The sequence below is a fragment of the Carcharhinus amblyrhynchos genome, chromosome 6 (genome assembly GCF_965287045.1).
Source record: "Carcharhinus amblyrhynchos chromosome 6, sCarAmb.v2.hapA, whole genome shotgun sequence".
NCBI classification, from domain to species: Eukaryota; Metazoa; Chordata; class Chondrichthyes; order Carcharhiniformes; family Carcharhinidae; genus Carcharhinus; species Carcharhinus amblyrhynchos.
This window is the reverse complement of record NC_137329.1, coordinates 71005871-71030061: the sequence shown is the minus strand read 5'-3', so window position 1 is coordinate 71030061 and position 24191 is coordinate 71005871.

Here is a 24191-nt window from a genome sequence, read left to right as displayed (position 1 = left end):
GTTTTCCTGAAGAATCGTTTGCTTGCTATCAGTCACTGTCCCTCAAAGTTTTAGACCTTTAGATTCTTCCAAAAAAATTCTAAGTATCAAATTTGTGTAAAAATTGGAGAAAATCCTGCTGGAAAGGCTGGCAGCACTGTGCTGAGCAGGCGACGGCACATGCACTGATCTCCCTGTGCATCGATCAACGCAAGTCCAGTAGCCCCGCACTGCTGGCCTCCCAATTTGTTGGCCATCTCGGTGGCTGCCCAGCCCTGTGACCCGGCAATGCTGCCCCTCCGACACTCCCCCGCCAGCCCGATCGCCAGCCTGGCCCTGCCCCCGGCCTACCTTTATTTACCTCCTCCCCACTGCAGTAGCCCTGATCTCCTGAATCCCGACTACCCTCTCCCCACTAGCAGGCCAAATCCCCCCCTCACCCCAATGCCCAGCCCCAATTGCTGGCCTCCCCCCCACTCTGCTCAAGATCCCTCTGTTGAATGGAAACAGGAATCTCCACCTCACTGATTGCGCCTCCCCCCCACCGAGCCCCTGCCCTCATTAGGCCCCACCCCCTTGGCACTGCTCACTGGGCTTTGGGCAGTCCTTGGCCTACTAATAGGATGCAAATTGTAATGAAATGCTAGTTTGAACAGCTCCTTGCCGATTTCTGGTGCAGAGCTGACAGTCGCGGAAATCTGACTTCTGGAGACTCGCAGTGGCCTTGGAAAGCCCATGAAACGGCCTCTGCTTGAGTCTCCCCACTGACTGCATACAAAAGCAGCACAGCGGACTGGGAGAATCAGTTGTTTCATAAACTTTACCCGTCAATAGGTCCCTCTCTTCCACTCTGTTCCAAATTTCTAGCCTCCAGCCTGATGTTAAGCCCACCTTCTCTCTGAATTGCCCATGTTGCAGGATTTCACCAATCAAGTATAAATTCCTCCAATGCCCCTATCCCCCTAATCTGAAAAAGGTAAGAGATAGATATTGGTGCATTAGGAAAGGAGCATATGATTGCTACATGCCAAAGAGAGACATCTGAAAAAGGGTAAAACATAAACCTATGGTTTAATTCTCCTGTTTGTAGAAAAACGTATTAGGCTAATTATGATTTCCCAAATATAAGTGAGTTATGGTCATGTCAGAGGTTAAAATATAAAAAAACTCTGAAACCAAAAATTAACCAGCCTCAAATGTATTCACTTCCAATTTTAATGGAGGCAAATTAAGGCAAGTCAACCAATCCAATCTGGATCGTTTATTTAAATATTATAACATGTTTGTCTGTCTGCCTTTATTTTAATGTTCTATTTTTAACTTGTGCCTGCTGCAGTTCCAAACCTTAGGAAACTTGGCAATTGAGATGAGGTTGGAAGGTCTGAATGCACGGGGTTATTGCCTTTACAGCACTGCTTGTGAGCCAAGAGTGTTTAGTCCACCAACAAGCTGAGCACCTTCACAAATTCTCCCCTTCACAATTGGGCCCTTCCTGCAATTGGTCTTCCTTCATTCGCACCCACTAACATCTACATCCAACAATCTGCTCACCCTGCCTCTGACTTACCTCACCTCTTCACACATGGAATATACCTCCAGGCTAAAATCCAGATTATAACTTCTGATTTGTCTTGAGCAATGGTTTGGGATATCCACTAGTAAGGATGATTTAACTTCCACTTCACTACCTTTTGCCTGTTTATGTAAAAGTCTTTACAAATCTTGTTCATTGACCATGAATAAGCAAGCAATTTAATTTTTTTGTGGTCTACACTTATACAGCAGAACCTTCACGTCAATGCTTGGTGTCCAGTTGCAGATTCTCTGCAATAGCAGATAACGAATTGTTATTTCCAGGTGTATTCTCCAGAGACTAAAGGATTCCAAGCTTCTGACAGCTTTCATAACCTGCTATGTATCTCTGCTCAGGCAGTACGTGTTGGGGGAAACTCTAATAAATAATAGGAAGACTTTTGATCCAATTCTGCGTTTCAGCCATGCAATGCTAGAGCTGATAAGTATTTGATAGCAAGTACATTGCAGTTCCCGTTTTAACTCTTACCACTCCAATGATTTTTATTTCCTAATGTCGTTTCTAGGCAACAAGATTTGTGCTGCCCCAGATCGCTGCCCAAGTCAAGTCAATAAATAACTGTAAAAGGGACTGTGTAATGGGCTAAATGCCAACTTTCTGCTTCTGGGATTTGGGTTCCTTCACCTCAGACTGACAAATGATTGTTGTTTATGTCTGCTGGATGTAATAATCCAATAAGAACTGAGTTTGGCAGACTTTAACCATTTTTAGAAGGAGTTGGCTCACATTACTAAACTGAAAAAATATCACATTGGTGAAACAGTGCTGGATGGGTCTATACTCCTGAGTTCAGTTAGACCAGAAGAGGTGCTATTTCTGGATTTGATGTGACCTGCTTGATGCTAACACGGGGCACTTGAAATAGTGAATCCCTGAGCACAAACTCTTAAAAAAAATGTTGAAATCCTAACTTCAAAATGCATTCAATTCAGAAATAGTTAAAGTGATTGGCAAAAGAACCAGAAAGTGATATGAGAAAATCTTTTTCTTTCACATACTAAATGGTTGGGTTTTGTAACATGCCGCCTGATGATATAGGATGAGTGGATTCAATTCAGGAAATTGGAAAGATAATGAAAGGGGAGAAATAGCAGGGTTGTGGGGAAGATGAAGGGGAATGGGACTATTCTTTGAAAGAACTGCTACAGACTCAGTCAGCCACATATTGCCCTGTGCTAAGACTCTACCATTTCCCTGATGTATGACTTGCTGTTTACTAAGGCAATTAAAAATCCAGTGCAGTTTAACCTGGTAAGGACCGGATTTTCGTGCGGTTTTCCTGACTTCACCTTTAAAAATGGCTGACAGCACCCAGATGCAGATGATCCGCCTTCATTTCAAACAGATCCCTTTTTTTGCCAGTAGTGGGAAGAGGATGGGTCTTGATTCATACAGAAATGGAAATCTGAACCCAGTTGGGCCATTTGATCTTAGTGCTGAGTTTAAAAAGTATCTGTCCTTACTGTTTCAAGAGTCTTAACCCACAGTGTGGCAGTCACAAATTGATAGAATAGATCTAAATACTCTTGAAGGGTAGTTAGGTTCTGGTAAGTGTAATGATTTGAGGTTTTTCATTTGTGAGAGCTAACAAAACACTGCAAATGGGCTTTTTTCATTAACAGTCCATTAGCAGAGATAAGAAAAAATCATTACCATCTATTTTTCAGTTTCAATAGAGATTTTTGTAGACTTTTACCAAGGACTGTTATTATTGCATATGCTTGGCTGAGTTTCAAAAGCTTCAATTATCTCAGTGGGACCCTTTTAAAAGCCCTATTAAATGATTAACTGCTTTTATGAAGATCTGAATAGAAGGTTTTTTTAAGAAGAGATTAAGGCCAGAACTTGCCAGCCTTTCACAGCAGTGGAATCTTTCAGTCCTGCCGACGGTGCTCCCCTACCATGGGTTTCCCAGCGGCAAAGATGCATGCAATGGAAACCTCAATGACAAAGTGGGACAGAATATCCAGCCAGTGGCAGGCCGACTCTGCTGCTACAAAACACATGGTGGACTGTGTGGAACATTCTGCCCTAAAGCTTTGAATGGGTTTCATAAAAGGAGTGCTTTAACTATCAAGTGTATACGAGTAAAAGCTGTATTAGCTTGTTAGAGGTTTATTGTTTTCTCACCTTCAGGTAGCCCCTGAAGTCTGTCCATGATAGATACTGATGAGAAGTTATGGAAGCACGGGGGTATGAAGATTCATAGGGGGTGGGTGACAAGGGCATGATTGGGAAGGGCCAGAGAGCCTACTACCTGCTAAAACAACTGGGTAAAATCAATTGGTCACCCAGTAGTAACCTAGCATCTGCTTCTAGGGTGGTAGGCCCAACTTGAACCTGTTGCTGCCTCCACAGAGCAAAAGTTGAGGACTATAGAGCCCTTTTATCTGGAAATTTCCTGACTCAAGCTACCCACCTTGGTAATGAAAATCCAGCCCTAAGATTTTCAACGCCTCCTACCCCTCCCTGCTCCCAAAAAAACTTTGTATTGTCATCCTGCTAATATTTTCCTTTAATTGTGTAAGTATATAAATAACTGTCAATTTAATTGTGGAGCTGGATCACACTGACAAGAACTTCAGGAACTTGTGAATTATATTCATTTTTTTATCCTGGAATGATACATCACACTGATTTTGACATATAGAAGTAAGTATTAGACAGTCCGTGAAGCTGATTGAGGCTGCAGAGTTGTGATTTTTGGACAAATAATGAAGGGATCTTGGGTAAGTCATGTCATCAATGAAGAGGTGCTAGTAAAATCTTTAGACCAAAAGAACACTGTTCTAAAATTGTGTTTTAGAAAGCCTGATGCTGATGAGAAAAATTGATGGGTCTGAGATAGACAAAGAATGATCATTTGAAAGAGCCTTCCATACTGGATGAATGTACCACCAACAAAGATGATCCAAATCTCTATAGCAAGATTAACATGGAGGTCCACTATTACCAACAGCCTCTCAGAACATGATACCTGAAGAGAGCAAGAGAGATGGAGGACGTAAGGAAAGATCATCTATTTGTATAGCATCTTCCTTGTCCTTTTTAATTATTAATTTACAGGAATGTGGGCATTTCTGGCAATACCTACATTCCTAATTGTCCTTTGAAGATGATCCAGATTTTGTTAGATCATTACCTTTGGAAATATGAATGGAACTGAACACTGTATAATCATCAGCAAACACCTCCAATTCTGATTTCATGACAGAGGACAGGCCATTGATGATGTAGCTAAATATAGTTAGGTTTGAACGCTGCCCTGAGGAATTCCTACAATGATGTTCCAGACTGAGGTGATTGACCTCCAACAACCATAAGCATCTTCCTTTGTGCTATATATGACTTCAACCAGTCAGGAGGTTTCCTGGGATTCCCATTTACTTCAATTTTGCTAGAGCTCCTTGAAGCCACACTTGGTCAAATGACGTCTTGATTTCAAAGTCATTTCACTCATTCCGAGTCTCTAAGAATCAGTTCTCTTGTCCATGTTTGGAACATGGGTATAATAGCATCTGGAGCACATTAACCCTGGCGGAAACTAAACTGAACATCGGCAAGCAGATTGTTGCTGAGTAAATGCTGCTTGATATCACAGAAAACAACACTTTCCATCATGTTACTGATCATTGCGAGTAACTGATGGTAGTAATTGGCTGGGATGAATCTGTGATCTTTCAAATGCTTTACAGTCAATGGATTACTTTTGAAGAATTGTTACTGTTGTTCTGTGGGGAAATGTGGCAGCTCACTAATGCAAACTACATCTCAGAAGTGCCAGTTAAGAAGAATGACCAATCTACTATTTGTTTGAGCGTGGCTGCGATTGTTTGGTGATGTTAGGCAATTGGGTCTAAGGACAACTGAAATGGTTTGGTGATGTTCATTGACTGATGCTAAATTAGGGAGGGATTTCTAAGTGGAGTGAGGAGTTCTGGTCAGGAACCCCGATTTCCAGTGCTCCCTGAATGTTGTGTTTTTCTTTTAGCAGGTTTCCAGTCGGAACCAGCCTGATTGATCCTCACCAAAAATAGCAAGTTCCACAACAGGCTGCAGTCCAGGAGCAAAGAAGTTCCTTCTCCATGCAGTAGAATTCACTAGGATGGAATAGTTACAGCCCAGTCTGGAGGATCAGGGATAGTCAAGGTGTGGGGTGTGGGATCCAATTGCATGAGGGGTTCTGCAGACGTGTGGTCACAGGGAAGATGGAGGTATGGCTGAAACCATTTTGTTTAAAGGACAGTAGCATATCATTCTTCCTCCACTTAACCCACACGCAGCACTGGAAAAATACTTGCCTCTTCTACGCAAGAGTCCTTGCTTCCCAGGAAAATTGGCTGTTTAGCAATAAAGCTGGAGAGGAGATGAGGCTGGATTATCAATCCCAATTCAGGACCCCACACCTGGATTGTTTCTGGATCCTCTGTCTGTTTCCCCATCAGTGTCATTGATTCAGGTGGACCTGAAGAAGGTGTCAGACTCTGAAAGCTTGTACTGCCAAATAAACCTGTTGGACTTTAACCTGGTGTTGTGAGACCTCTTACTCCAATTAGTGCCATGAGGGACTGCCATGAAGTTTGCAATTGAGCTTGCAACATTTCAAAAATGGAGCAGAGGGCCATTGTTAATTACATTCTGGTGTGTTATTTCAGAAATATTTGAAGAGCCAATGGGGGAATGGGGGCTTTTACACTTCCAGAGGGTTGATTGTTTTTTTTTATTCCACTTGGTAAAATATGAGATTGTGTGGATATTCACAGTCTGGAGAGTTTTCTATTGTTTGTACAGAGTGTCCAAATACTTCTAAATCATGAGAAAAGACAAATTCAAAATTGTATCCTAAAAATGTAGACCCTTGTAAGAATGTCAGCATCATTGCCCCTGGCATACAACTACCTCCCCCACCTCTTTTACACACACACACACACATAATTGAAAACCCATCTCATGATGTCTCAGATATGCAAACAAATTATAATATTTAAATGAGTGACCCACTTCCTGTGATCAGGTTGTTCACCTGCTCTTTACTCCATCTCTGACAAAATTGGAAGTGGCTAAGTTCACAATTGTGTTTGTATTTCTTTTCATGTTTTACTGTCCGATCTGACCCAATCTCACCTGTTTTTCAAGGTTAACATTACCATACTATTCGTACAGGAGATGCCATCAATATTGATGCTACACCAATCTGGAAATGAGGAACAAATAAAAGCCAGCTGGTAAATCCTAAGTCCAGCTTGCACATGCTGTCAAAGGCTTTCTTCTTTACTTTGTCTCCTAAATGATTTGCCCAGTTGCTACCCTCATACAGATAAGGAAATGTTGCTAAGATTTTGGTAAATTAGGTGAAATTTTGGCCAACATTTGTGTTGAAACTTTTCTTCACCATAATGGCATTATGAACCTACAGGATATTCATGTACAAACGGAATCATAGCAGGACAAGATTGCTGGTCCAAATTTGCAATGTCCATTGAGGTTATGGGTGGGATTTTCTGACAGTGTTCACCCCTAGGCCAGTAAATCCACCCCAAGGTAAATGGGCCTTTGCATGGTCTTGTCCCACCTGTTAGGATTCCTGTGACGGACAGGACAGAAAAATTCCGCCATATATGTTGTCATGGTCATCTCATATACTTATAAAGCTTTTTGGAACAAGGACCCTTTACCATAAAAAATACAACTTGGAACATGGACATTGCACCTTCTCAAAATGGACTCCAGAGAGAGATGACTTCCTTTGTGGCTCTGGGAGAAACAGAGGCAGATATGTCCGAACATGTCTCTGAAAAGTTACTTAAAATGAAAATGGTCTTCCCAGGTGCTAATCAACGTGCCCTCACCATTTCAATTAAAATTACAATGGCTGCTAGACCTGCTGTCCCATGGAGATAGAATTTCAAATAAAGATATTTCAGAGGGTAATCATAGTTAGAATACTGATTAAATAGCACCTTCCCCACCACCAGAACTTAGATGTTAACAAATTGTGCAGACATTGATACCAGTGTCACATGATGGAACCTGGTTTGTGATCACATACACCTGAAAGTATTTTATTAATCCACAAGAACAGGCCAGGAATGTCAGTCTCAAATACGAGGAGAGAAGTCATTTCTCACTCAGCAAAGGAAGGACCCTGCCTCCGAAATCATCTCAGAATGAGAATTGAGGATCATTTATTTTACCCGCCAGAGTATAATTCTTCACTGCAGAGTCTCGACAAACTCGACTGTAAAGCCAAAAGCTTTTGGTTGCTTGAATGAACCAGTACAAATTTATCACCAGAAACCTCAAACCTTCATTTTTCTTCAGTGCATCAAGAGCAAATCCTTCAGGCCAGCAACATATCAACTACCATCTTGAAGACTATTTGATGTGATTTGTTTTAAACTCTTAAGTAATTTAAGTGTATTTACACCTTTAGAAATAATCTGTAGTGCACACATCTTTAATATGTGTGAAGAGTAAGTATTGCTGTCATTACATTTCAGGTGGTTTGAGAAATAAATGTTTATCCTTTCTTTTGACTTAAACTCAGAAGTATTTGCTGTTGCAGTTAGTCAAGAGGTGAGAAAGTTGGGAGGGGGTGGTGCTGTGGAAGATGCAATTATCCCATGTCTTTCCATATCTGTAGATATGTCGCTAGGAGGTAGCAATAATAGTTGTAGGTCTGTCATCAGTGGAGCAGTCTGAGATGATTAAATAAGAAAATATAGGTTACAACATGGTAATGTAATGACTTTTCCTAGTGATGTGCAGAATCTATTAAATATACCCAATAACAATATTACAACACTCGATACTAGGACATTCTGGAGGCACATAGGATGCTCTGTTAATTAATTCTCCTATTTGTCTTTGGCATATTGGAATACTCCATTTAGCCACAAACAATTTCTACTAGACTGTCAATGCAGATCAGAGATTTTCAAAACTCTGCATGTGGCATTCCTGAATTTAGATTACAAATTTGAATCTCCCAACAGCATGATTTCAGAAATAAGAACAGAAAATATTGCATAAACTCAGCAATATTGGCAGCATCTGTGAAAGAGAACACGAGTTAATGTTTCAAGTTCATATGATTCTTCTATAGAATTGAAGAACCATAAAAATATAACATTGGAGAGGAGGGTGGGGTAGAACAGAAGGTCAGGGATAGGTCATAGCTAAGGAGAGATTGACAAAGATGTTATAGATGAAATATAAAGTGAATGGTTCCATTAAGGACTAAAGAAGTGCTAATAGTGGCATAAAGGTAAGATAACAACATGTTAATAGGCGAACAAATATTAGTGCTCAATGAAAGCAAAACTGAAAAACAAGGGACAGGTGGCCATATGGGGGGAGGAGGGGTTGGGAATTGTATTGGGGAAAAACAAGTAAAAAAAGAAAAGGGGTCAAGATGGAGAGGAAAATTTACAGTCTGAAGTTGCTGAACTCAGTGTTGAGTCTAGATGGCTGTAATGTGCCTAATTAGAAGATGAGATGTTGTTTTTCCAGTTTGCGTTAATTTCACTGGAGCATTTCAGCAGGTTGCTGACAGATGTGGGCATGAGAGTAAGATGCTGAGTTGAAATAGCAAGCAACTGATAGGTTGAGGTCATGCTTGAGGATGGAGTAAAGCTGTTTCACAAAGCTGTTGCCCATTCTGCATTTAGTGTCCCCAATGTAGAGATCACATTGGGAGCAGCAAATACAGTAGACCAAATTAAAAGAGCTGCAAGTGAAATGCTGCTTCACCTAAAAGGAGTGTTTGGAGCCCATGGACAGTGAGAAGGGGGGAGGTAAAGGGGCAGGTGTTGCACCTTGTGCATTTGAATGGGAAAGTGCCATGGTAAGGGATAAAGAGAGTTGGGGGTAATGGAGAAGTCTACAGGGGTGTCACAGAGGGAGCGTTCCCTGTGGAATGCTGATAGGGTGGGAGTGGGGGAAGGTGGTGAAGAGATAGTGTGTTTAGTGGTGGCATCATGCTGGAGTTGGTGGAAATAGTGGAGGATGATCCTTTATATGCAGAGCGTGGTGAGGTGAAAAATGTGGACGAGTAGTACTCGGTCATGGTTCTGGGAAGGAGTGGATGGGGTGAGGACAGAGGTGCGGGAGATTGGTCAGACATTCTTGAGTGCCCTGTCAGCCATGGTTGGGGAAAAAGGCAGATGTGTCAGAAGGGCTGTTTATCGAAGATGGCATCTTCAGAACCGATGCGGCAGAGGCAGAGCAACTGGAAGAATGGGATGAAGCCTTTCAAGAAGAAGGGTGTGAAGAGATATAATCAAGGTTATAATTCCAAGGTTTTTCGGTTACTGTAATTCTCACGTTAAGTCAAATCAAAATGTTGAAACCAAAACCAAAATTTGAAAATGTGTGGAAATTGGACAAATTGAATTCTAAATGTATTAACAGTTCACTGCTGATTTATCTTGAAGTAGGTTACATCTGACAACCATGTCCATCAACTTAGTTTTGACTGGAGTTTGACAAGGTACCTCACAAGAGGTTATTGCAGAAGGTCAGGGGACATGGAGTTGGGGGTAGGGTGTTAGCGTGGATAGAGGATTGGTTGTCAAATAGGAGGCAGAGAGTGGGGGTCAATGGGTGCTATTCGGATTGGTGGTTGGTGACTAGTGGAGTGCCTCAGGGGTCGGTGCTGGGGCCTCAGCTATTTACCATTTATATAGATGATCTGGAGGAGGGAACCGAGTGTATGGTGTCAAAATTTGCTGACGACACCAAGATTGGTGGAAAGGCAAATTGTGCGGAGGGTGTGGAGAGTCTGCAGAAGGATCTAGATAGGCTGGGCGAATGGGCCAGGAAATGGCAAATGGAATTTAATGTTGGCAAGTGCGAGGTGGTCCACTTTGGTAGGAATAATGGTAGGAAGGACTATTACTTACGTGGAGAAAAACTGCAGCAGGCGACGGTGCAGAGGGACCTCGGGGTCCTTGTGCATGAGTCGCAAAAACCCAGCTTGCAGGTGCAGCAGGTGGTCAGGAAGGCGAATGGGATGCTGGCCTTCATAGCGAGGGGGATTGAATATAAAAGTAGGGAGGTCTTGCTGCGGCTGTATAGGGCATTGGTGAGGCCGCAGCTGGAGTACTGTGTGCAGTTTTGGGCGCCGTACTTACGCAAGGATATTTTGGCCTTGGAGGGAGTGCAGAGGAGGTTTACTAGGCTGATGCTGGAGTTGAGGGGGTTGAGCTATGAGGAGAGGCTGAATAAACTAGGCTTGTACTCGTTAGAGTTTAGAAGAATGAGGGGAGATCTCATTGAGACGTATAAGATGATGAATGGGATGGATAGGATAGAGGTGGAGAGACTCTTCCCGCTCAGAAAGGACAGTAGGACTAGGGGGCACAGCCTCAAGATAAAGGGGGGGCGGTTTAGGACGGAGTTGAGGAAGATAGAGGGGACAGTTTTTGTACAAAGTGTGCAGGAAGGTTTTTTGACTCAGTATGTTGATAGGCCAACTAGAGGTGAGGCTATATTGGATTTGGTGCTGGGAAATGAACCAGACCAGGTGCTGGACTTGGAAGTTGGTGTGCATTTTGGTGATAGTGACCACAATTCGGTTACGTTCACCTTAGTGATGGAAAGGGATAGGCATGAAACTCGGGTCAGTAGTTTTAGCTGGGGGAAGGGTAATTATGAGGCTATTAGGAGAGAATTAGGAAGCATAGGTTGGACTAGGAGACTACAGGGACTGGGAACGTCCGAAATGTGGAGTTTTTTCAAGGAGCAGCTACTGCGAGTCCTTGATAGGTATGTCCCTGTCAGGCAAGGAGGAATTGGTAGAGCTAGGGAACCGTGGTGCACTAAAAAAGTTGATTCGTTGGTTAAAAAGAAAAAGGAGGCTTATGTCCGGATGAGACTTGAGGGCTCAGGTAGTGCATTAGAAATCCTTAGATTGGCTAGGAGGGAGCTGAAGAGTGAATTAAGAAGGGCTAAAAGAGGACATGAGAAGACTTTGGCTGATAGGATTAAGGAGAATCCTAAGGCGTTCTATAGGTATGTTAAGAACAGAAGGTTGGTTAGGGCAAGATTAGGGCCAGTTACAGACAGCAGAGGGAAGTTGTGTGTGGAACCGGAAGAGATTGGTGAGGCATTGAACCAATATTTCTCTTCGGTGTTCACGCAGGGGGGCATGAATGTAGCTGAGGAGAACACTGGGTTGCAGGGGTGTAAACTAGACAGTATTGCAGTTGATAAGGGGGATGTGCTGGATATTCTTGAGGGTTTGAAAATAGATAAGTCCCCTGGTCCGGACGGGATTTACCCTAGGATTCTCTGGGAGGCAAAAGAGGTGATTGCACAGCCTCTGGCTCTGATCTTCAGGTCGTCGTTGGTCTCAGGTATAGTACCGGAAGATTGAAGGATAGCGAATGTTGTCCCATTGTTTAAGAAGGGGAACAGAGACTTCCCCGGGAATTATAGACCGGTGAGTCTTACTTCTGTTGTGGGCAAGGTTTTAGAAAAAATTATTAGGGATAGGATTTATAGTTATTTGGAGAGTAATGAATTGATTGGAGACAGTCAGCATGGTTTCGTAGCGGGTAGGTCGTGCCTTACTAACCTTATTGAGTTTTTTGAGAAAGTGACCAAAGAGGTGGATGGGGGAAAGGCAGTTGACGTGGTATATATGGATTTTAGTAAGACGCTTGATAAGGTTCACCATGGTAGGCTTCTGCAGAAAATGCAGATGTATGGGATTGAGGGTAATCTAGGAAATTGGATCAGGAATTGGCTAGCAGATAGGAGACAGAGGGTGGTGGTTGATGGTAAATATTCGTCATGGAGTTCAGTTATGAGTGGTGTGCCTCAGGGATCTGTTTTGGGGCCACTGCTGTTTGTAATTTTTATTAATGATCTGGATGAGGGTATAGTTGGGTGGATTAGTAAATTTGCTGATGACACCAAAGTCGGAGGTGTGGTAGATTGTGAGGAAGGGTGTCGTAGTTTGCAAGGTGACTTAGATAGGTTGCAGAGCTGGGCCGAGAGGTGGCGGATGGAGTTTAATGCGGAGAAGTGTGAGGTAATTCACTTTGGTAGGAATAACAGATGTGTCGAGTATAGGGCTAACGGGAGGACTCTGAATAGTGTGGACGAACAGAGGGATCTAGGTGTATGTGTACATAGATCCCTGAAAGTAGGGAATCAAGTAGATAAGGTTGTTAAGAAGGCATACGGTGTCTTGGCGTTTATTGGTAGGGGGATTGAATTTAGGAGTCGCAGCGTCATGTTGCAACTGTACACAACTCTGGTGCGGCCGCACTTGGAGTATTGTGTGCAGTTCTGGTCCCCACATTACAGGAAGGATGTGGAGGCTTTGGAGACGGTGCAGAGGAGGTTTACCAGGATGTTGCCTGGTATGGAGGGGAGGTCCTATGCGGAGAGACTGAGGGATTTGGGGTTGTTTTCGCTAGAAAGAAGGCGGCTAAGAGGGGATCTTATTGAAACATATAAGATGATTAGAGGTTTAGATAGGGTGGATAGTGATAGCCTTTTTCGTCGGATGGAGAAAGCTAGCACGAGGGGGCATGGCTTTAAATTAAGGGGGGGTAGTTATAGGACGGATGTCAGGGGTAAGTTCTTTACCCAGAGGGTGGTGAGGGATTGGAATGCCCTGCACGCTGCAGTTGTAAATGCGCCTAGTTTGGGGGCGTTTAAGAGATCCGTGGATAGGTTTATGAATGAAAAGGGATTGGTTTAGGTTAGAGGGTCATTGTTTTTTAACCGGTCGGCGCAACATCGTGGGCCGAAGGGCCTGTTCTGCGCTGTAATGTTCTATGTTCTATGAACTTCTTCACTCAAAGGGTGGTGAATCTCTGGAATTCTCTGCCTGTTGAAGTGGTGGAGGCTACCTCGCTAAATATTTTTAAGAAGAGGGTTGATGGGTTTTTGATAAGAGATGGGATTAAGGGTTATGGGGAGAGGGCGGGAATGTGGAACTGAGCCACGACAGATCAGCCATGATCTTATTGAATGGCGGGGCAGGCTCGAAGGGCCAGATGGCCTACTCCTGCTCCTATTTCTTATGTTCTTATGTTCTTATTTTAGTTGTGAAATTTTTCATGAGATATGGGCATCGCTTACAAAGCCAAAATTTGTTATCAAGCTCTAATTGCTCTTGAACTGAATGGCTAACTAGGCCATTTCGGAGAGCAATCAACTACATTTCTGTTGTTCTGGAGTCACATGTAGGACAGACTGGGTAATGAAGGCAAATTTCCTTCTATAAAGAACATTAATGATTCAGATAGGTTTTTTACAATATTTGACGACAGTTTCATGATGGTGATTTTCAATTCCAGATTTTATTAACTGAGTCTAAATCGCTCCAGCTGAAGTGATGGGATTTGAACTCACGTCCTCAGAGCTTCTGGATGAGATCATGCCCCAGACTTCTGCATCACCAGTCTAGTGATTATTACTATGCTACCATTTTTCTCCCTGAAAAATACTTCTTTGCTGATGATTTTGTTAAAGGACATTGATAGTTGTTTGCATTGGTTAGAAATGATTTCCAGCAGCTTAATTATTCCAAAACGCTGGCATGGGAACAATTGCTTCATCATGTTCTTAATTCTCCCAGTGCCTTGGTTGACATAAGCATCATCCTAAGTTGATGTCCCTGCGCTAGAGAAGTGAAAGATCTGCCAGATCCCTGTTTCAGATTCAGAGATCCTGTACAATGATTCCTCTGTGGAGATTCAGAGTCAGTGGATGTATTTTTAAAGCACCCAGAAAGTTAAGGCTCACTTGAAGAACTAGCACTGATATAACCACAGGTGCGTTTTACTTGGCAGGAGAAGAGGACATCTGTTAGCTGAAAAAATATATTTTTCTTCCCCCACCGTCAAGGGAATGTTTGGTATATATAACCTAGCTAGCATCTTCTTTTATAGTTTGCTGAAGAAATAGAAATCAGTAAAATGAAATGAGGCAGTGGATATCCTTACGGACAAAAGAAACACCTAATAAAATTATACAACAGAATGGAAAAGAATGTTGCTTTCTACAAAGAGCTCCAGATTTAATTATTGTTTTAAAGTTCTCAGTGCCTTCACAGATAAATATAAATTCTAGTCACGGAGGACCAACATATTTTGTTAGGAAATTAAAGAGAATGAATGACAAAATAGGAAGAATGGACATACGGAATGAAGGGAAATAAAATGTGTTACACTAACGGCCACAGGAAAGTAATTGAAACCACTTGATGATAATGTTGTCTGTGAGGTCTATTGGCTTGCTAATTATGTTAAATTATAGGCCAGTTGAACCAAATTGGCACCTTTACTGGATGGACTGAGCCGGCCAGGTTGAGTGAGTCAGAGACTTCACAGCGATTGCTGGCTTCCCTGCACGCAGGGTGTTATCGACTGCACCCGTGTGGCCATTGAAGCACCAGCGAATCAGCCAGGTGCCTTTGTAAATAGGAAGTGTTATCACTTCATGAACGTCCAGGTAGTATGTGGCCTCAGGACCCAGATTCAGCAAGTTAGTGCAAGGTACTCTGGCAACTCCCATGGTGCGTTCATACTGCAACGTTCCTAGGGGCTAAGGCTGTTCATAGCTGTCGCTCGGCTGGATAGTTAGTTGCTGGGTGACAAAGGGTATCCAGTGAAAGGAAGATTCATGGCACCACGCCAGCACCCTGGGGTGGAGTTGGCTGAGAGATACAGTTGGAATCGTACCTTCACAAGGCGGTGGTCAAAAGGACAATGGGGCTACTGAAAATGAAGTTTTACTGCCTGGATCACTCCAGAGAGTCCCTACAATATCCAGAATGTGCATCATTTATCATTGTGGCCTGCTGCACCCTGCACCATTTGATACTTGCAGGGGGGTGGGGGGGGCGCAGGGCTGTTGGGGGCGGCTTCAGAGGAAGACTCCACTGATGGATCTGTTAAAAAGCCCAGGCAAACAGAGGATGAGAATGAGGTGGTGGCCTTGGTGAACCTTCAAGGAGGCAGGGACATCAGGGAGGCAATGATTCTGATTCAATGATCCTTCAGCTAGAGAAGCAACACCTGGCTTCCATTTCATTCCAAGGGCACTGCCTCCTTCACACATCTGAGAAAACAATACCATAACCCTACTGTCATCTCATAAACTCCCTAATAAATTTCATTGCCCCTGTTATCCAATATAAGGCACTGATGAGGCCCACACCTATGAAAAACATGTATGACACTACGGTCAATGCAACATAATACTTACTTATATCTTCAGCACACTTGCAAACTGAAACAGCAGATAAACCCATCCTGTGCTCATGGTACCTTAAACTTTACACTTGCAAGTGCTAAGTCTTTGTGCCCTCTGCCACCTACCCCACTTACTGGAGGCAGGTTGCTGACTCTGCTGTCCTGTTGACCATGATGATTTGATGGTCATCCCCTGGCCAGCAGGGCCTGAACAGGCACCAGCTGGGAGGGTGCACTCAGTGACATGGCTGGGCACTCCTCAGTTGTTGTGGCCTCGAAAGATACTGCAATCATTGGCAGAAGGGCAGATTAGCTGCTGTCCTCATCTGGAGAATGTTGAGAGGAGCCCTTGGAGACAACAAGCAGCTTGTCCACCAGTGTAAAACACGTCTGCACCTCTCTGCTCACCAATGATGGATGGGCTCATAGAATAGGATCACAGAATCCCTACAGTGCAGAAGGAGACCATTCAGTCCATCAAGCCTGCACCAACAACAATCCCACCCAGGTCCTATCTCCTTAACTCTATTTATCCTATTGACATATTGGGCCTTTAAAGGTCAATTTACCATGGCCAATCCACCTAACCTGCACATATCAGAGAGATTAGGTGCCTCATCCATTTCTCCTGAGGTCATTGCCAGTGTGAGAGTTTATAGGTCTGAGTACAAATCCAGGAACTCCTGGTTCTGCCTCTGAAGCTGCTTCTCCATTAGAGTCACCATTCTCACAATGGAGGCTGGGTGCTCAGGGTCAACACAGTGCTCACACTCCTCATAGGTTCCTGCCTGACAGATACCTTGACACACACACATACCCTTAAGGATCTCTGCCAAATCGATGGATGAATCCAGATGCTTGTCATCTGCCTTGGATTCAGCATGGTCCTAGTGTTGAGCAGTTTTCCAAATGCCAGCACTCTGGGCAATCTCTGCCTCCACCAGTTCCTCCAATGATTGTGATTTTTCCTCACCATATGCACTCCAAACTGAGCCAACATGCTGCAGCCCACTAAAGTATCTGTATCTGTGCTGATACTTGGTGCAGAGAGTGGTTACTACATGGCTGCATCACTCTATGGATTCTCCTTGGGTGTGAAGAGGGGATCCTTGGGGTCAGTGGTGCGTCCTGACAATGGTGCTTCTGAGGGAAAAATATAATGTCATTAAGAACATCCTCACCCAGTGTCTGTGCAAACATGTCAGTAGTGCATCAACCGACACCTACCTCAGTGATGCACTGTGAGTGGCCAATCTGTGGGAACTCTGGATTTCCCCTTCTCACTCTAGATGCAAAAACCCAGCCCTTCCTGTACATCACCCTAGTGTAACACCCACCCACTGAACTCTTTCTGTCCTCTCACATCCTACCTCTCCCACACCTGAGAACTTCGCTCCTCGCATGTTTTCCAAGTCTGGGACATCCGTCTCAAACGTGAACAGGATCAGGATGTTGGGAAGATGTGATAGCACAGCAGAGTATGCTACATGGCAGTTCAGCATGAGTTCAGGAGCGCAGAGCATTGGTGAAGTGCAGGGCAGAAAGTGGTTGAATGTGAGTTCAAACTCACATTCTGCAGAGATGGAGCGTGTGTGCAAGCTTGCGTTGGAGGAGTTGAAGGATGGCAGTTACACATTGGCCATTGAGCTTTGGGAGTTGACCCACTGGAGTTGAAGAGTATGGAGGTCTTTGTTGTCCTCCTTTTGTACATAGTTTACTTTGCATAAATAAATTACTTTCAGCTGCCAAGTAATTGTAGAGCCTCAAAATTACGACACAACACTACCAGCCGTTTGCATACTCTCTCGTTCTTTTTGGCTTCTCTTCTGAACATGGACAAATGCATTCATTCATCCAGCCTTTAATTGCTACACCATTCCAGCCTCGATAGCCTCCCCAGAAGGTACAGTTTCAAGTGCCCATCAGACTGGGACTCCTCACCCCTCCATACACACAAGGGGAATGGCTGAATGTCCCATCCTTGGCACGTACAGGAATATGTGTCCTTTGGCACAATACATCTGTCTTTCCCACCCTCCAAGATATCTACACTCAGCTGCATGCCAAGTTGGTATTCACCCTTGGGGAACACAGAAGATCATGGAACCATTTCAAACACTAGCTCCAATTGCAGCACACCACATCATGCATGCTCACCTGCGCAGCCACCTCTATCCAGGCCTCCTTCGTCTGGTGCGGTTGCTTTCTCTTGTCATCCTACAGCACAAATACTTTATTCTGAGCAATTATAGCCTTCACTAGAGTGCACAAGCTTTCATTCGAGAATCGTGGGGTCGATTACCAGCCGTGTCCATTGAGAGCTGAGGCTATCATTGTCAACAAACTCCCAATCTTTCACTGACAACTCGGTTGGACTCCTCCCCAACTCCTGCCAGCCTTATGTGCTGGATGGTCTCCTTTCATACCCATCTCTGGTTATTGTTTGACCTGGTTCCCATCACAATACAGCCCCCGCTGGCACCTCTTCAACCATATCTAGGCACATTTCACACTGGCTGGCCCCTAATTGTCCAGCCAGAGTGAAATCTCATCGTTACAATGTTCTGGAGTAGAAGCAGACAACGAGCTTTATTTTATCATTTTGATTTTAAATGCTGGACAGACTTCAATCTAGGAGTGTTTCAAATCTGGCTTTTAGACTTGTTCCCAGATGCCCCCATAAGCACTCTGCCTGGAAAAATATCAGCGAGTACAATTTGCACTGCACAAGCCTGTGGGTGGGGCTTAATGTGCTCCGATCGGCGCCTCCAACTACGCACGAGTAGAAAAAAAAAGATAAAATGATTATATGGCCCTCCCGGGCCATATAATGCCTCCCCTTGCTCCACAAACATTACCTCCACCCCACAACATTACTGACCCTGTTATCCCCCCACCCCTCCCACCACCCAGACCAATCGTGGGCCCCTTCCCCTCCATCAATCTCAGGCAGAGTGGCCGTGGAACCCCCCCTTCCCCCTCACTGATCTCAGGCAGAGTGGCCGTGGAACCCCCCCTTCCCCCTCACTGATCTCAGGCAGAGTGGCCGTGGAACCCCCCTTCCCCCTCACTGATCTCAGGCAGAGTGGCCGTGGAACCCCCCCTTCCCCCTCACTGATCTCAGGCAGAGTGGCCGTGGAACCCCCCCTTCCCCCTCACTGATCTCAGGTAGAGTGGCCGTGGAACCCCCCCTTCCCCCTCACTGATCTCAGGCAGAGTGGCCGTGGAACCCCCCCTTCCCCCTCACTGATCTCAGGCAGAGTGGCCGTGGAACCACCCCACTCCCGCTTCCCCCCACTGGTCTCAGTGAGAGTGACAGCAGACCTCTCCTTCCCCCTCACTGATCTCAGGCAGAGAGGCATTCCCTCACCTCCCCCCCCCTCGAAGAAATGATCTCGAGCAAAGGGCCGTCAGATGCTCAGCACTTATCTCCTCATTAACTGCAGCGCCCAAATTGGACTTTTGCAGAACATGTCTGTTTCGCGCCGAATTTGGATGGGTGAACACAGTGGTAAAGGGGGAAGTTCTGGTAAGATTAGGCATGCAGCTCATTAAGTCAATTTAAATGCACGCAAATGCATTTAAATGACCCATTTTGGGTGTGATCCCAATCGCAGCCATTTTGGGGCCTTGGTAAATGGGGAACTGGAGCAATGGTGGATGCGGTTCGCACTACCCACCTGATTTTACCAAGTTTTCGCACCCAAAAAATGGGCGCAATGTGAAGATAAAATGGGGCCCCACATGTCCAATTCCAGGCCTGCTGATCACATGAACGTAATAAGCACAAAATTGAGGCTGCCATGGTTGCAATGTGCGAATTCAGCCCTGAGAAGAGGACAGACATGTGAAAACCCCCTTAAGTTCCATGGGGAATCTCTAATTCCCTGTGGGGCTTGTTGAATAAGAGTTCCCTTGGTAACAGGCTGTGGCCTGCCCCAGTGGATTGCGTTGTAAGAACATAAGAAATAGGTGCAAGAGTAGGCCATCTAGCCCCTCGAGCCTGCCCCACCATTCAAGAAGATCATGGCTGATCTGATATTGGTTCAGTTCCACTTACCCGCCTGCTCCCCATAACCCTTAATTCCCTTATTGGTCAGAAATCTATCTATCTGTGACTTAAACACATTTAACGAGGAAGCCTCCACTGCTTCAATGGGCAGAGAATTCCAAAGATTCACTACCCTCTGGGAGAAGAAGTTCCTCTTCAACTCTGTTCTAAATTGACTCCCCCTTATTTTGAGGCTGTGCCCTCTAGTTCTTGTTTCCATTCTAAGTGGAAATAATCTCACTGCTTCTACCCTGTCTAGCCCCTTCATTATCTTATATGTCTCTATAAGATCCCCCCTCAGCCTTCTAAACTCCAACGAGTACAGATCCAATCTACTCAATCTCTCCTCATAAGCTAACCCCTGAACCCTTTATAAGACAGACACCGGGAAGAGTGTGCGGAATTATTGGCCTGATCGGGTTGTATGTGAGAAATGATGTCCCAGTTAGGATTTGTGTGAAACCTATTGTTCCAGTTGGAAATCATGTGTCCTAGAAAGCGTAACCATGGACAGCAACACCACGGAAGGTGACACCATGGAAGGCGGCACATAACTTCCAATGAGCTCTATTGGGAAGGAGGTTGTTTGCTGCTATAGCAAGGAGTAGAAATAGTAAAACATAATTGTAAATAATATTGATTGCCATTAAATGCACACAATATTTCACTTAACCAGTTCAGGTGATTAACTTGCAAGAATATGAACTGTTTTCATTGAATGAGGTATATTTGCTGTTGACATTGGGATGACTTTAGCCGGGTTGATGAGGTTGGTTTGCAAGAGTATGAACTGGGAAGTAGGGGTAGCTGAAGGTGCTCGGGACAGTCCGTGCGTCTGGCGTCTGGGGCTCTGGCTTTGGCTCCAGGTCTGGGGGCTGTCAGTTGGTCGCTTCCTGATGCAGCTTCTTCCAGCTGAGGCGATAGATTTCCATTAGGTTCAAGAAAAGAGACATGCAAGCCACTGCTAGCATAAATAGGGTAAAGGTAGTCTTCCCTGTTGGCCGTGATATGAAGCAGTTCACGGTGTTGGGATATGGCCATCTGTTGCTACAATACAGAGGTCTAAGCTCAAAGCCATACAAGACATACCTCATGCTCCCTATTTAACGCAGATGTGTCAGACTCTCAGTCTGCCATAGCGGGAACTAGCGGGAGTGCTGTGTATATACCATAGCTAGTAAATAAAAAATTTGGTGACGTGACTTTCACCTCTGTGGAGTTATTTCACATTGTATCATCTTTTTGTTTTAATTTATCAATGTGTAAAAACATGCAAGCAAATAAGTGTGTGCATTGGAGTGAGATGGAGAGGGGTAAAGAATATTATTACAATTTTAGACACTAAATTCTTTTAGTCAGTCCTCCCTAAGTTATTAACCTTTGTCAAAAAAGGGCTGGTGCTGGCTATCTACCATGCTAATAGGGTTGCCATGGTTTTGTGTTAAGATTGACTGTGGCAGCTTGTTTTATAGAGACGACAGTTAATGGGGAATTGGCCACCTCCTCAACTTCACTGATAAGGAAGTGACCCAATTCTGTCAGCCTGTCAATACTTAATTCGAAACCATGTTTCAGTAGCACCTATTTTGAAGAGGCTGATAAATGGACTGCTGAAATTCTAATATGTTTGAATAAATTGTTTAGAATAAAACTTACACCATGGAGAAGTGGCTTTATTTTGTGCTTGATAATAAGTACTATTCCTTTCCAGCCATGTTTCCTGAGTTATTACAGGACACCATTTGTACTGGATCACTGTGGGACTGCAGTCAGGTGAGCGTGAGTGTTGGTTGCTTAGATGGGGATCTGAGGAGGTGGCTGCAGGCAGAGGAATGAGAGAAGCTGTAAGGTATATTGGTCTGAGGAATGCTGTGAAGGAGAATGGAGGGAAAGGTGAGAGTGTGGGGTTAGGCATTTGGAAGTGTTACGCCCCTTCCCTTAACATCCTCCTGAGGGCTTTTAGCCATTTGGCACACTGTGTTCAGCTTGGTGGGACCACACCCCTGCTACTGACTTCCTTGCCACTTCCATCCACTTGGTTTGAGAGGCCTCTTCCTCCTATCCTTGGAATACATCATCTCACCGGTCCCTCAAATCCCACAGCTGGATCTCCAGGTATGAGTAAGAAGCCTAAAGTGGTGGACAGGGGGCGGCCTTCCCAGGCTTTCTTCCAATTCTTGCTGTTGCTGAAACCTCAGGAATGAATAAATATAATTTAAGCAGAAATGCTGGGAAACTCAGCAAGTGTGGCAACATCTGTGGGGGGAGAACCAGTTAATAAGTAAGATGTTAAGGATGATGAGGGTCTGGCATTCGCCATCCTGAGATTCAGATGAGGAACAATGGACAAGATTCTCTGGCCTCCCAACCGTGTGTTTCCTGTCAGCAGGAGGCAGTGCGTTGTTTTGCTAGGATTCTCTGGTCCCGCCATTGTCAATGGGAATTCCCATTTACATCACTCCATGCCAGCATGAAACCCGCGGGTGTGCTGCCAGTGGAACCGGAGAATCCTGCCGGCATGAACAGCCAGAGAATTCCCACCAATACGATCACCAATAACATCAGCACCATTAACTAAGATCAATTGTGGTAGTCAACTATAGTCTCTTGTTGGATCTGGTAGGGTCTTGTTACCAGTGGCTGTCAAAAGTCAGCATTACCCTAACTTTTTTACCCCTGGATTCTTTTGGGGCTTTGCTCTGATATGCCCAGGATCTTCCAACTGCTAGCTGGTAAATGTAGAGGGGTCCTTTATCAGTGCCAGTAACTGATGAGACCAGTCAGAATGATAAGTGCCAAGGTTTGCATTTCTGGCCAACTACCCAAAGCTACAGGGCATCATCAAATATACACACACCAATTCCAGGCACTAACCCTGAATTCCAGACATCACCCCCAACCACTCCCCTGACTCCCAACTCTCCCAAATTGCAGGCATGATTCCAATTCCAGATACGATTCCAATTTTAGACACCAGCCCCACATTCTGGACATGATTCCAATTCCAGACATCACCCTTTCCAATTCGTGGGGCAGCACGGTAGCGCAGTGGTTAGCACTGTTGCTTCACAGCTCCAGGGACCTGGGTTCAATTCCCGGCTCAGGTCACTGTCTGTGTGGAGTTGCACATTCTCCTTGTGTCTATGTGGGTTTCCTCCAGGTGCTCCAGTTTCCTCCCACAGTCCAAAGATGTGCAGGTTAGGTGGATTGGCCAAGCTAAATTGCCCCTTCGTGTCCTGGGATGCATAGGTTAGACGGATTAGTGGGTAAATATGTAGGCATACAGGGACAGGGCCTGGGTGGGATTGTTGTCAGTGCAGACTCGATGGGCCGAATGCCCTCTTTCTGCACTGTAGGGATTCTACTATTTTTTTCTATGATTCCAGGCACGATTCCAGACACGATTCCAATTCCAGACACAATTCTGTCACTAAACCCCAATTCCAGACATAATTCCAATTCCAGACATCACACTGCCCCCCCCATCCAAACATGATTATAAACCCAGAAACTAACCCCCAATTGCGGACATCACCACCCCAATTGCGGACACAATTCAGATCCTAGACATCACCCTCCCCACCCCCCCAGCCTCCAGACACTAAACTCTAATTCCAAGCACAATTCTTAGTCCAGAATCTCCTCCCCCAATTCTAGAGACAAAAGTGTAATTAGGCTGGATGGAGCTTTTCCAGCCAATATGGACATGATGGGCAAAATGGCCTCAAGAGAAGTTTGTGGCATATTGTATTGTCGGTGGACTAGTAGTCTAGAGACTGAAGGTAATGCTCTGGGGACTCAAGTTTGAATCCCACCATGATAGATGGTGAGATTTGAATTCAATAAAGATCTGGAATTTAAAAATCCAGTGACAACAAAACCATTGTCGATTGTTATAAAAAGCCATCTGGTTCACTAATGTCCTTGAGCGAAGCAAATCTGCTATTCCTATCTAGCCTTGCCTATATATGATTCCACACCCACAGCAATATGGTTGACTCTTAATTACTCTCTGAGCAAGGCCAATTAGTGATGGGCAGTAGATGGTGGTCTAGCCAGCCATGCTCACATCTATCCCACATCATATGAATGAATAAAAAGAAACCCTCTTCCGATGTGCAATTTTGAATGGTTTTACATGTTAACAATACGCCCCAATTCGGTGTCATCCATAAATATAGAAATTATACTTTTGATTTATATTAAATAATGCAAAACTAAGGTGAATAGATGGAGTCAATATTCAGCCATGATCCAATTGTATGTTGGAACAGGTTTGAATGGCTGAATGGCCTATTCTTATTCCTGATGTTTCTTTGTTCCTATCCGTTTTTTGTCTCAAAATAAACCA